This window comes from Mesoplodon mirus (genome assembly GCF_964341445.2).
Source record: "Mesoplodon mirus genome assembly, chromosome: 18".
Taxonomy (NCBI): Eukaryota; Metazoa; Chordata; class Mammalia; order Artiodactyla; family Ziphiidae; genus Mesoplodon; species Mesoplodon mirus.
Window position 1 is genome coordinate 57,946,599 of NC_138994.1, and position 15,118 is coordinate 57,961,716.

General features: G+C 52.0%; 1 long non-coding RNA gene across 1 annotated transcript in view; it reads right to left on the bottom strand.

The window, feature by feature from the left end:
* Nucleotides 1-647: 647 nt before the first annotated feature.
* The window catches only part of LOC309793033, a 150,019-nt gene continuing 135,548 nt past the window's right edge, over nucleotides 648-15,118 (bottom strand). Inside the window, exon 3 of the long non-coding RNA XR_014291853.1 lies at nucleotides 648-734. This is a non-coding gene — a long non-coding RNA (uncharacterized lncRNA). The remainder of the gene's footprint in view (nucleotides 735-15,118) is intronic.

The following is a 15,118-nucleotide window of genomic DNA, read 5'->3' on the forward strand; positions in this document are numbered from 1 at the left end:
ACCTTTCCAGGCTTCTCCTCCGCCTGGGCCCTAAATCGTGGGGTGCCCCAGCCCCCTTATGCTGTGTATGAACCTTCTCTCTTCAGGGGGTCTGGTCTCCTCACACTGCACACGCCACCTATGTGCTGACCACCTTCCCCTTGTATCTCCAGCTGTGACCCTTCCTTTGATCTGCAGACTCACTTCCCCAACTGCCTATTCAACATCTTCCCTTGAATATCTGAGGCATCTCAAACTCAGCCGGTCCAAGAAGAACCTTAGATCCCCCCACAAATCCACTCCTTTTCCCTATAAGGCTTCCATATCTCAGCAAGTAGCACCACCATCCACCAGGCTCAGACACCCAGAGTTATCCCTGATTCTTCTTTCCATCACACCCGACAGAGTCCTATTGGCTCCGCCTCCTAAATAAACATATCCAGGAACTGACCATTTATCACCATCTCCACTGCTCCAGCCCCACACTAGCCTCTCACCTGCACTATTACATCTGTCCCCCGCTGGCCTTCTCACTGCCACCCCTGCTCTTTCACACACGGGCCAGAGCAAACTTTCTAGAGTGTAATTCAGGTCACACTCTGCCCGCATTTAAATGCCCCAATGGCTTTCTGTTGCAACCAGAATAAATAAACCAGTACCTGACCATGATGTTGCAGATCAGGTTCCCTGGACAGCCTCTGAGGTGGAGAACAGCGTGCAGGAGGTTGGCTGGGGCGTGCTCTCAGGATCAGGACCTGTTGGGGAAAGAAGGGAAACGGTGAGCTGCCATACAGTTGTAACAGAGGCCTCAGCCGATCCCATGGGAGCCCTGGAGTAGGATGGTCCTTCCGAGGCGTCCCAGGAAGGGAGGTCAAGCCTTACACCCAGCATTGACCTGTCATGGCCGTGGGCTGTCTTCCCCTGGGCACGGGACATTACCCTGAGGGGACCAGACAGCTCTCTTCAGCTGACCACAATTCCTAGCAAAGGACTCAGCTGAGAGAGCTCAGCTGCCCACCCTCCCAGCCACAGAGGAGAAGGGGTGCGGTCTCCAGGGCACCCACGGCCTCCGAGACCCTGCATGCTCTGCCCCCGGCCCCCAACGCATTCCCCACCACACTCCCCTGTGTTTACTCTGCTCTAGCCACGCTGACCATCATTTGGCCCCTAAAACGTGCCGAGCTCGAGAACTTTGCTTGTGCGGCTTCCTCTGTGTCTCAGTTTCCCCATCTGTAAAATGGAGGAAATAATCGCACCTACCTTATAGGCTGAGAGGAGTAAATGTGTCAAAACGTGTAAAGAGCAGTGCTTGGCATGTGGAGGTGTCATGTAACCAGAAGTGATGCTGATGATGGTGACAGTGGCAATGACAACGACAATGATGATAACAGAGGAGACTCTCTTCCCCAACCCCTGCTAAACATCCTAAAATGCACAGGGCAGCTTCCCCTCAACAAAGAAGTATCTAGCCCACAACGTCAGTAGAGCCGAAGCTGAGAAATCCCGGTTTCCACGCTGATTTTCTGCACAATGAGAAGGTTTGTCTTATTCTCTCTTATAGCCCCAATATTGACACCTTGTAGATGTTCAGTAAATAGATGTCAACTGGCAGGGCTTATATGCCCTCGATAGGCAGTAGGTGGTCCAAAATGTTTGCTAGGTGAATATGTGATAAGCTCAGTTGACTTCAGAGCTTAGGATCTTGGGGAGTCGTTCAACCTCTCCAAGCTTCAATTTGCAATTTGTTCATTTGTGAAACAGCTTAAATATTCATCCATGCAACCAACATGTACTGAGAGCTCACTGAGTTTCTGCCCGTCCACCCTTCAGAACTGTTTAGGGGAGCTCTGTGAATTCATCCTTTGAGACCTGCTGACATGTCACCTCCCCTGTGAAGTCTTCCCTGATCCTTGACCTCCCCAGGGGCCCACTCCCCACTGAAAGACCCTCCTCCTTCTGTTTCCCAAAGCCCCATATTTGCAGTGCTATCAGCTTGAAATGTTCCTTTAGTTTTAGGCCCTATATCCCCTGCTTTTATAACAAATAGCTTGCAATGGCTCCTTTACAATCCGGAAATGAAATTCATAGACAGTATAACCTTCCTAGACACATCGTTTGAAAATAAATCAACATAGTGTCTTAAATATAATATAAAAGTAAAGTAAAGATCATTTCTAATAAAATATGTATTTCAATATGTAAATGCTCAGGTTCAAGTACACGGGAAGACGTAACGAAGAAGTCAGAACCTTGCACCCACAAGCTGGACCAACGCGAGGGCCGCAGCCTCAAATGCAGCCTGACATTCAGGGGTTATGGGTGGGACTCAAATACCACAAAGAGCATTGCCATCAGAAATGTGATTTTCCAAAAATGATGAATAACTCTGGGTAATGTTTCCAACAGAACAAAATACAATCTTCCTTCAATTTACGCGGTAGTTGTATTCCTGGAAATTCAGGACACAAATGCTTTATGTTTATATACAAAACAGAGTTAGGTTCCAGGCTCAAATAATTATAAACAGGTTTTCACCTATTTAAATGTCAACCAGGATATTTGAAAGTCAGGCAGGATGCGGGGTAATTCTTCGTTATGCAGGACTCTTCCGTGTGGTTTGTAAGACTTTAGGAATCACCGGCCCTTCCCACTCAATGCCAGCAGCATCCTCTATAGTAATTGTGGCCATCAAAACACCTTCACTTATTCCCAAAGCTCTCCCTAAGGGACAGCACTGTCCCCGTGGAGAACTTCTGTTCTCCTTTGTTTGTCTCTTTCTCCAGACTATGAGCCACCAGAGGGCAGATGAACTTGTCCTGTCCGTCAGTGTGTTCCCAGAGCCTAGAAGGAGCTGGGTACATGATGGGTGCTCAGTAAATACTGATTGCTCAAGTAGCTGGGGTCAGGCCCACATCCCCTCAGCCAATCCCGGAGGTCACCTCCAGATGGACATGCCAGCTGCTTCCTAAGCCACAGCCTGTGGGAGGTCTCTGACCCTAGGGGGTGCCAGCCCTTGTGCAGGGCAGGCTCAAAATGCCAGGGAGTTACTAGCTTGGAGGCCACCCACCACAGATGGGGATAAACCCCCCACCTTCCTCCCTGCTCTGTGGGACCGATCTGAGGGACACTGGGCACAGTGTCTCAGAGGGTCCCCTTGTGAGGCTGAGCCCCAGCCACCCTGCATGAACACACCCGCCTGGCTTCCCCTCCCCCATCTCACTTCCCCACTCCTCAGAGCTTCCTGCGATCACCTCCCAAATAGAGCACTTGCGCCAGAATCTGTTTCAGGTACTATTGCTACATTACAAACTACCCCAAAATGGCTGGAAACAGCAACGATTTCTCATTTCTCCTGATTCTGTGGGTGGCTGAGTGGATCCTGTGCGGTATGGCCAAGTCTCTCAGCTACATCCAGCTGGAAGGTCAAAGCTGGCCTCATCCACGTATCAGACAGGCTGGTGGTGCTGGCCCGTGGCCAGGGAGACTCTGTTCTCCCACTCAGGGCTTCCCATCCTGCAGTAGCTAGACTGGCTTCCATGCATGACACCTCAGGACAATACCCCGTGATGGCAAAGGAGAAAGCTGCTCCTCTTAAGGCCTAGGCCTCAGATCACAAACACCCTTTGCACTGCATCCTGTAGGTCAAGGCAATCGCAGGCCACCCAGGTTTGGAGAAACAGACTCCTCTATGAATGGGGGTTGCAGTGAACGGTGTGCGTGCAAGGATGGCAGGGGTTTTGTGACCATTAAACAATCTTCCACTTGGGGTCTGCTTTTTTGGGGGGGTCCCACATTGACAGTGGAAGATGGAAGCCAAGTGAGAAGCGCCTTGGAAACCAAGCCAAAGCACTCCCCGGGCCGCTGGTGAGGACTTGGGCATGTAGCTCGTGGACACAGGCTGGGAGGCAACCGAGACCTTCTCAGCATCTCTCATTCCACTGCCAGACTTGTATTTTTCCACAAGACTGCATAGTTCACCAAAGATACAATTACTGAAGGCAGAACATAAACAGTGTGTGTCACGCACCCTTGGGGGTCTGTAATTCAGACATGTCTCCAGGGGTAATTAGAACCTCCCCCGGAAACACAAAGTCTTGAAATAGTGCCCCAGCCTTGTGCCCTGCGCCTGCTGAACCCGGGGTGGGGGTGGGGGGGTGGCCGGGGACTCCTCAGGGGGAAAAGGAGCTGAAGGTGGGGAGGCGGAGGCAGCCAGAAATCCTCGGAGAACTCTCTCCAGGAGGCCTCAGCCAGAGGAAACGACACCCTGCTGCAGCAGCAGGAGGGAGTTCAATGTCAGGGAAAACTTCTCTTACCACCATGGCCATTTTTCGACCCCAGCACAGGGTTGCCTCCTTTGCCTGTAGATGGAGAGGAGAGACGGGGGAAGTCTGGCTGGACAGAGGCAGGATAGGGGTACGATGGGCCTTCCAAGGGAGGCTGCGGATGGGGAGAAGGAGACTTCCTGGATAAGGGAGAGGAAGGGACCATGGAGCCTTGCAGACCTGCTCTGTGGCAGGCACTGTGCTAGACACTTCACACCCATTCTCACTCAATCTGTCCCCATTTTATAGATCCGAAAGCTGAGTCTCAGAGACGTGACATGCTATGCCCAAGAGCACCACGTTGCTACATGGCAGAGCAGGGACCAAGGGCTTTTGACTCCAAAGCCAACAGGAGCATCTAGAGGAGAGCAACAGGCACGGTGAGGTGTCTACACAGCAAAGAGAGGATGCTGTCCAGAAGGAAGGAAACACTTCTGCCTTAAAATTCTTGAAGGCCAGTCACAGAAAAGAGATTGCCTTAGTCTGCATGTCTCCAAAGGCCAGAAACAGGCCAGGGAGGAGATGTTATCGAAAGATAGATTCCAGTTTGATACAAGAAAGAACTTCTAATAGACAGAAATGTCCCACTCTGGAACGAATGGGCTGTGTGGATAGGAAGTGAGCTCCCCATCCCTGGAAGCATGTAAGCACAGCCTGGATGCTCACCATCAGAACTTCTGCAGAAAGGTCAGAGCCGGTTCCTGAGAGTCTCCTGAAGCTTCAGGCTCTCTGGGAGTGGCTGGAGTGCCCTAGCTGGGGTGCCCCTGGTGTACAGGAACAGAGTCAGGGCAGGGGAGACTTGGTAACTAATGGACAGGCTCTCGGCCCCACTTTCTCTCTTCCCTGAGCCTCCAGACACCCTCATCTCATTGCTGTTCTCCCGGCAGAGCCACTGCCTGGGGGAGGAGAGGGATCAGGTGACGCCCAGCCCCGCCTGCATGCCGAATGGCAACCAGCTAACCCGCTGACCCTTAATCAAAGTCTTGGAGCACAGTGGCTGCTGGATGGATGCAGGCGTTTCTCCAGCTCCAGTTACTCTACAGGAGGCTCATGTGGTGGCAAGAGGCAGAAGGAGCGGAAGGCAGAGACAGCAGAGATGGAACGGTCCTAGGGGAGCCCACAGCCATGGCCTCAGCCCGGGTCTGGGGCAGAGAGGAGGAGGGTCTCCTCCTCCATCCCTGACCACTGGCGCCTTCCACTCCAGCCCGAGCTCACAGAGCTCAGCTACCAGGGAGGTCCCCCAGCCGGGCTGGGAGAGGCCTGGTGCTGGGCAAGGGAGAGAGGAGACTGAGGACCATGAGGCAGCCCAGGCCCTGGTGGCACCAAGGAGATGAGCCATCGAGACCATGAAAGCCTCTACCCCCGAAGCACACCCCCCCATACTGGGGGCTGGAGGTGGTACACAGGGGCCAGCTTGAGGTTGTGGGAGGCATCTGTCCATCCTGGGGAGCCCTCCTCCACCCCATTCCACCCAGCAAAGTCACCCTATGTTCCACCTGGGAGCGGTCAGCCCTGAAAGAGGAGAAAGGGTGGCGTGGATAGAACACACTCACTTCCAACCCCCAGGATCCTTCCCATCTAGAATTTCCAGAACAAGGTGGTTTAGGAGCCCTGCCAGCCCTCCTTCCTCGGCCCCCTCATCTTCCTCCCGATTCAGAAGAACTCGACAGGTGGGCAGGGGTTCTGGGCCCCAAAGCTACCTGTTGGGGGGCGTGGGAGGCTCCCATCCAAGAAGTGCCATCTGATGGAGGAGACGCAGACCCTACCCTGGAGGATCTCCCAGGCTGATGGGAGAGGCAGAGGTCTGAGGTCAAGAACCCAGTCAGGGAGGAAGACAAACACGCAGAGATGGACTCACAAAGGCTCACACAATGTATTGATAGCAAACAAGCTTAAGGTAACCAGGAGATAAGCGGGGGAGGGAGGGATAAATTGGAAGATAGGGACTGACATATGCACACTACTATATATAAAATAGATAACTAATAAGGACCTACTGTATAGCACAGGGAACTCTACTCAATACTCTGTAATGGCCTATATGGGAAAAGAATCTAAAACAGAGTGGATAGATGTATATCTGATTCACTTTGCTGTACACCTGAAACTCACACAACATTGTAAATCAACTATACGCCAATAAAATTTTTTTTAAAAAGGCTCACACGGTGAGAGGGTCCCCTGCCCTCTGTCACACTTGCACACGTCAGTGCTGGGAGAGCAGTGTATATGCAGAAGGAGGGACAGAGGTGAATCCTGGGGGCGCCCCTGAGGAGGAGGTAAGCTCGGAAGTGGCTTTACTTCCTCCAGACGCTGCCTCAGAAGGCGTTTCCCAGGGCACAGGAGCCCCAGTCTGTACAGCTGTGGAAGCCAAGAAAGAGCAGCTTATTAATTTAATCCTTAAGCAAATTTACAAAATTGCCAGTGGATTTGCAGGAAGCCGAAGGAAGTGGCTTCCGGGGGAGCGGGCAGGGAGGGAGGAGCCTTGCAGCGCCTCCAGGCAGGGCCCCTGCTTCTCTGCATCCCTGCTCTCAATCTCTTCTCTAGAAGCAAAACCTGAAAATGGGTCGGGGAGGACTTCAGCCATGTTGGCCGCTAAAAGGAATAATTCTAAGATACTGACCAAGTGCTTTCAGCACTCTGGACACTGAACATACATTAACTCATTTCATCCTTTCTTTCTTACACTTTCTTCCGCTTTATTGAGGTATAATTGACAAACAAAACTGAAATAAGGCAGGTGCTATTACTAGCCACATTTTACAAATGGGAAAACTGAGGCACAGAGCCCTTCAGTCACTTATGGCCCGAGGTCACGCAGCTCGTGAGTGGTAGAGACAGGCTGGGATCCGAGACAGGCTGTCTGGCACCAGAAGTCGGCACCCTTAACCTCGCTGCAAGTCTAAGTCCTCCTGGGTCTCTTGCCTCTCTCTTTCTTTCCCTTTTGGCTTCTGTGAAAAGGGGGAGAGACCATCCTTGGTTCCTGCTTCCCATCCCCATGGGGATTGTGGGCCTCTCATGCTGTCCCCAAGGGCAGCGCCAAGGGTCAGCCTGGCCATCCCCCAGCCTCGAAGCACCTCTGCCCCTCAGTGCCAGGGTAAACATCGCTCTCACACCCTCCTCCGTCCCCCTCCACCGGCTCCTTCCATCTTCCATCTCCCCCCACCCGCCCCCGCCATCCTCCATCCCAAGTGATGGAACAGATGACAATCAGTGCTTCCCTTCAACTTGTGTCCTGAGCCTTCCCCTCAGTCCCTGAGGAAGGCACAGCCTCTCAGTGGGGCCTCAGGCCTTCAAGCCCTACAGAGACTTCCCTGTTTGCATAATAAGCCCTGCACCCATTAGCCTTCTGGTTTGAAGAGGCCTCTGTGAGCAAGCTGACCCAGCGCCGGCTGAGTCTCAGTCCCCACGGAAGCCGGGGCCAGTTAACCTGTTTGGAGAGTTCACTGATTAAGCACCAATGAGAAATGACCAGCCTGCAACCCCACCCCGGCCACTGGGCCTGGTCCCTGGTCCAGCTCTAGCACCTCTGTCCAACAGATCCCTTATTAGCATCTTAATGTAACAAGCATATGCAATGAGGCATCAGAGAAAATCCCCAGCATTTAAATTCATTAACAGTCTCTGGAAGTCTTCAGTGTGGAGGTGGAATTATCGCTAAACTGCTTTTAACTTACCAGCTGTGCACTAAACGGCAGAGGAGCCTGGCTCTAGTGTTTACGGGGGCTGGATGGGTGTTGCCATCTGGGGGCCCAAACTCAAGCCCAGGGGTGCCGAGGCTTCTGGCTGGAGAGCTGTGTTTTCTAGATTCTGTTCCGCATCCTAATGATGAGTGAAAAATTCAATCAACCAGCTGGCTTGTCCACTTAGGAACAGTCGCCTCAACTGATACTGATGTGGCTGTACGTCTCAGGCTAAGTTTTGTGACCCTGCTTCTCTCTGCTCAGCGTCTGATGGATGATGGAGAAAATGTCTCTCCTCTCCCAGGCATGGCCTCCCTCTGCCTGGCCGGACACCGCCCAGGCATCAGTCATCCCCTCCAGGAAGCATTTCCTGATGCTCATCCCCGTCATCTCCATCACCCTGTGCATCCACTGTCCCAGCACACAGCCCAGAGTGCAGCCATGACCTTGCTAAGATCATGTGCCCAAGAGCCCCGGAGGGCAGCATTTAGCCTCTGTGTATCCCAGAGCCCAGCCAGCACCTGGCACAAAAGATACGCTTCACAGAGATTCACTGAATCAATTAATTGATCGATTAAATGTTCCTCCTTGCCTGCAGTGTCGATCACAGTGCCTGACTCATTGCAGTTTCTCAATAAATATTTGCCGAATAAATGTTGAATGACAGATAAACCGGAGCTGCAGGGATAGGGTGGAGGTAAGGAGGTTAGGATTCAGAAATTCAATGCTTTATTCAACAAATATTAATTGAGTAACTAATCAGAATGATGGTTAATATTTATATTGGGCTTCCTATCTGCAAAGCACCAGCTAACTCATTTAATATTTATAACAATCCTATGCAGAGGATTCTAATACCATCCTCATTTTACAGATGTGAAAACGGAGGCACAGAACATCTAAATATCTTGCCCAAGGCTATATATGGCTGGTGAGTAATGGAGCCTGGATTTGAACCTAGGGGTCTAGCTCAGGGCAGTGCTGTCCAGAGGAAGTATAACGTGAGCCGTGTGTGTAGTTTTACATTTTCTAAGAACCCCATTGTGAAGAGTAAAAATAAATAGGTGAAATTAATTTTAATAAGATATTTTACTCAACCCAATATACCCAAAATACTATTATTTCAACATATAATCAATATAAAAAATTTAACAAGATATTTAACATTCTTGTTTTCACGCGAAGTTTTTGAAATCCAGTGTGAATTTTATGTGGGGTTTTTTTGTTTTGTTTTGGGTTGTTTTGGGCTTGTTTTGGTTTTTTTTTTGGCCAAGCAGCATGTGGGATCTTAGTTCCCCAACCAGGGCTCAAACCAGCTCCCCCTGCATTAGAAGTGCAGAGTCGTAACCACTGGAGTGCCAGGGAAGCCCCCAGTGTGAATTTTAGACTCACAGCACTTCTCAGTGTAGACGCTCAACACTGTAAGCATTCAGTGGCCACGTGCAGACGTGTATTGGACAGGGCTCAGCCCAAGTCTGGATTCCTAAATCCCCTGTGCTCTAGTGCCTCTGCCTACCCTGTGTCTGGCACAGACACCGAGGGCACAAAGATGAATCAGGCACAGTCTCTTCAAGGAACCCACAATTTGCTGGGAAAGACACACAGCACGTAACAACACACTGTGGTGAGTGTCAGTAACAGGAGACATGATAAGATCACGATAAGAGTATGGTGTTGTAGACTCATACAGAAGGAGCACCTATTCAAGTCTTGAGGGTGGGAGCTTCAGGAAGTCAGGGAAATCTTCCAGGAATCAGAGACCTGAAGTTTGAATTGAGGTTAGCCAAGTAAAGAGGCAGGGAGCAGCACGTGCAAAGGTCCAGAGGTGGGAAAGTGGACTGCAAATTCCTGAGACTGCAGGCAGTTCATTCAGAACAGTGGAGTCAGGAGTCTGAAGTGGGTGAAGACGTTGAAAGCTGAGGCTGGAGAGGTAGGCAGGGGCCAGAACACACCGGCTTGTACATAAGCCACAGTGCAAGGGTTTGGACTTGACCCTGAGAAACATAGGGAGACACTGAAGGATTCTAAATGAGGAAGGGATGGAATCAGACGTACCTTTCAGAATGAGGCTGGAGGAGTTAATACTGCAGACAGGAGGCTGTGGCCAAGGTCTGGGTGACGGAGCAGAGGCCACGGCACAGGTGGGAAAAAGCTGAGGAAGTGAAGTCAACAGGACTTGGTGACTGTGGGTGGTGGAGACTGAGCGGACAATTTGACCCCTGGGTTTCTGATGGGGCAACTGGGTGGATGATGGGATCACTCATTGAGAAGAAGAAGCACAGAGTGGGTTTGGAGAAGAGGATGCAGAGTTTGGATTCTGTCATGTTGAATTTCTGGTAATGGATGGACAGGCCTTAGAATAGCTTAGGAGAGAAGGCAGGGCTGGAGGTACAGATTGGGAACTTCAGTGGACAGGTGGTCATTGTAGATGGGTGGCAGAATCTCTGGACCCTGCCCTTTGTGGAAGACAAGGCACACACAAGATGTGGCCACAAGTTCTCCTGTGGTTACAGGCAGTTAGGTGAAAGGAAGAAAACATCCTAAGATTTAGGGCCAAAGAGACCACATTAATAAGGAAATAAATCATCTTTGTTTTCTCATTTCATCTGTGTGAATAGCTTTAGGGAGTAGACAACGGAGGCCCAGAGAGGTTAAGTGATTTGTCCTAAGCCACACAGCCAGTTAGTGGTCAAGCTGAAGCCAGAATCCAGGTCTCCTGACTCTAACTCCAGTGTCCTTTCATCCAGCCAGCCATCCATTCAGCAGCTGCTTATTGAGCACCTACTGCATGCAACGCACTGGGCACTGGGGATGCGCGGTTGAGCTCTGACATGCTATGTCCAGGATTTAAACATGAAAAAGGGCCTGGCAGAACAAAGCGGGGCAATGGTATAGACAAGACCTGTGGTGGGAACTAGTCATGCAAGGTGGTGAGGAAGGAGCTCGCAAGAGCAGCGAATCCAGTCTGGGGAGAGGTGGGGCACGGCGAGATGAAGGGCTTGAGCTTTTGCACAGCCCTGGCCTCACAGACACAGACACCCCCCCTTTGCACACCACGAATGACTCCATCTGGCCCTAATGCCAGCAGTAGGACCTAGGATGGCATAAGGAAGTCCTGTTAAAACAACCAGGCCCTCTCGTATTCAGTTCCTCACAGCACCTCTCCCCGTGGCTCACCCTGGGGGTAAGGCAGCAGGACCGAAGTCCTGTAGGTCCAGCTTGGAAGCCATAGTTCACAGTGTGGCCTTGCCTCCCTGCCCTCCTCGGCACAATGGAGACAGTGGGCTGGATCTGCCTTTCCCTGTCCCAGCTGAGGCTTGGAGTCACCTCACCACTTGTCAACCACTCAGATGCCGGAGCCCAGCTTGGGGAATCAATCCTTCCAGGAATGGGGATCAAATGGGGCTTGAAAACCTATGTGACCCCTAAAGACCTCTTCAGCCCAGACCTTCTCAGAGCTCGTGGGATACACAAGGAGCAGAAGAGGAGGCTAGGAGGCTGTCAGACCCAAAGCCTTAGAACTCATGGTCTTGCTCACCCTCCCACCTTGTCATCAGGGTACCCAGTTACAGACGAGAGCACTCAGGAGCACACCCCGCCGCACCCAAGGGCAAAGCACATCACACTAGTTTGCCCATTTTCAATGGACCAGGTGGCCTTCCAGGTTTGCCAGGTTTAGGAAATAAAAACGCAGGATGCCCAGTTAAATTGGAATTTCAACCACGAATAATTTTTTAGTAGAAGCATGTGCCCTTCAATGTGGGCCCAAGAGTTAGATGAAAGGATCCCCCGGCCTCTAGGCTGCAGAAAGCATCAAGGGCCTTCCTCTGGAATTCTCTCCTGCTGCCTCTGAGGAATGAGAGTCTATTTCAGACTGAAATACACGGAGATCATCTGTGAGGAGGATCAGGGCAGCAGCTCCACGCAGCCTATAGCACCTGACTCAGGTGATCCGGCCGTTGTCTCAGTCACCTCAAACCACTGCATCACCCCAGACCACCAGCCCCAGGCCCCACAGCCCACAGAAACAGAGCAGGACTCCCCATGCTTTGGAGAGGCAGGGGCTGGGTGGGGAGATCCGCTGATTAGGACAAGGCCTCCAGGTTATAGTCTGGAAGGTCCTGTAACTGACAGACCCAGGCCCAGGAGCCCCGGGCATAGGAGAAGGAGTCCCTCAGTGACTCTTGCCTGGGCTGGTCCAACCCCAAATGATGGGCCACAAGACAGGGCTCTGACCCGGTCCAGGCCCAGGCCTAAGAAGGAGCTCAAGTTCATCATCCACAGGTAGTTGTGTAAATCCCTCATCCCACAGACTGTCCCTAAACATACACACATATACCCCCCCACCCCCCCCACCCCCACACACGTACTAATATTCCCAGCACTTCCCAGCCCCACCCCGGTGCCCTGGTCTCCATAAGCAGTGAGGCTGCCAGCCCCACCCTCATCCCCCAAAGCCATCACCTCAGAGCCACCAGTTAATTAGCTGTGGGGTAACGAGGGCCCTGCACTCCCAGAAGGCGGGCACTGCCATTCTGGGACATTAACTTCCTAAGTTAGGAGGCACCTTCCGCTGCAAACACCAACCCAGCCCTGGAGATGGACTGGCAGGGTAGGAGCCGGCCTGGGGTGGGGCAAGAAACCATATGCCTCTGGAAGCCCTTTATCAACTCTGTAGTTAATTCACTCCATACACTCCAGGGAGCCCAAGAGAGGGGAGAAGGACATGGGGGGAAGACTTGAGACTGAACACAGTGCTGTAGCCTAGGAGCACCTGGATTGTGCAGATGGGGAAGCGAAGGCCCCTCGAGGGGAAAGGAGGTACCCGAGGGCCCCATGTGGCAGAGGTGGGGTTCCTCCTGGTTAAGCTCAGCTTAAGCCAGGAGCCTTGATGATCCTTTTTCTGGCTAAAGGGCTGAGCCTGAGCGGAGGTGGGGAGTGGAGGGATGTGACGGGAACGGGGGCCTGGGCCAGGTGGCCTGGGGAAGGACAGCTGGCAGGGGCAGGCGGGGCGGGAGGCCTCCCCTTAGCTGGAACGGCTGTCACTTCTCAGGCCGCGACCAGGAAGGCTGTGAGGCAGGCTCCCCCTGAAGCTGAGCAAATGCTTCCCTCTTGTTTGAAAGACTGCGGCTGTGAGTGGGAGCGGCTGACAGCCCCGGAAGCAGGCGTGCCACAGGGGCGGGCGTGTGTCTTCAAGGGGCCGAGCACAGAAACGTTCCTGCCATCAGGAGCCCAGGCAACCCGGCTCCCCTTGGAGCACACACTCCAGAAGGTCCACACGTGACAGTCAGGTGTATACACACACACACACATATATATAACATTTATAAATCTATAAAAACATGATCCCAAATAGTGGAAACATAAGTAACACACAGTTAAGTTCTAGCCTCAGCAAATATACTCAGATGTTTCACTTACATCTGGCAGGACACATAGCATCTTCAGTCCTGTTCACTAGATGCCAGGTGCCCTCACAGCAGGGCAGTGGTCCAAAATGCCCCCTAGGGGGCAGTACTGCCCTCACAGAGAACCACACGTGAACCACCACAGCTGCCTCTGAAGTTGTGTCCAGGGTGCAGCTGCCCACCTCTGAGGGCTGAGGTGAAGGACACAGGGGACCAAGGAGGGAGACTAGTTTGAAAACAGCAGGGCCTATGTGAGGTGCAGTCATTACCCCAGAGGCAAAGGCTGGCTGGTGGCCACAGCTTGAGGGGGTGCCAAGGAGACTCATCCCAGCTGGGTGCCTGGCACACATTGTCTGTGAGGCAGGCTTTGGTGTTCTCCTTGCACTGGGGGTGGGGAGCGGAGTGACTGAAGCTCTATGAGTTTAATTAGTTGAGTCCAAATTTATCTGAGTCCAAAGCCCTTACTCTTTCTAAGACCCCTCTTGCCCTCAGGAAAGGCTCCAGGGAGGAGCAAGTATTTGCAGTGATGATCATGCCATTCAAGCTAAAAGAAGGAGAGGTTTCCAGCAGGCAGATTTGGTAGGAAGGAGAAGTGACATGGGCAAGTTTGTGTTGCTAGACAGCCAGCCCAGCACATCACACATGCACAGAGGGCTGAAGTTGACCTCTATCCTGTCCAAGCCAACTGCACCCAGAGCCAGAGCTAGCCATCCAAGCTGCATTTCCCACAGAGGCACAACTGGCATAGTGGGGGAAAAGTGGTTCTTCATGGATTGGGATGTCCTGCATATTAAAAGATATTTATCACCCCAGCCCCTTCCTAGTAAACACCAGGAGTAGCTCCCAATCATTGAGAAAATCCAAAATACCCCATTTCTGGTTGCCCTTCTGGTACTGTCCCCAGTTCCTCTGACCATGTCTTTCCCCCTCAGAAAATCTTTCAAGGGTGTCACAGAACACTTGTAATACTAATGGCTAACATCCGTAGACTACCTTCTCTATGACAGGCACTATTCTAAGTACTTTTTTTTTTTTAAAGATGTTGGGGGTAGGAGTTTATTAATTAATTTATTTATTTTTGCTGTGTTGGGTCTTCGTTTCTGTGCGAGGGCTTTCTCTAGTTGTGGCAAGCGGACGCCCCTCTTCATTGCGGTGCACGGGCCTCTCACTATCACGGCCTCTCTTGTTGCGGAGCACAGGCTCCAGACGCGCAGGCTCAGTAGTTGTGGCTCATGGGCCTGTTGCTCTGCGGCATGTGGGATCCTCCCAGACCAGGGCTCGAACCCGTGTCCCCTGCATTAGCAGGAAGATTCTCAACCACTGCGCCACCAGGGAAGCCCCTATTCTAAGTACTTTATATGTATTAATTCATTTGCTACTCAGAGCAATTTTTATTGTAAGGTGGCTACTGATTTTACAGATGAGGGAGATGAGGCTCAGAGAAGTTAAGCAATATGACCAGAGCACAGTCCATAAGTGGCAGAGCCAGGACTCAAACCTACGTGAGCCTGACATGAGCCTACACTCTTAACCACCACTCCAGGCTCCAAGCTTGCAACAAGCTCATGCTCCAGAGCACATGCAAACACATACGCCCACCCCAGCTATGGCGGACCACTCACTGCTGTCACGACATGCTCGCGTTTGCTCTGCTGAAGCTCCTCCTGAAATGTGCTTCCCTCACTCACCGCCAGTTAGGTCTTTCCCAGCCTCAGAGTTCCTACTC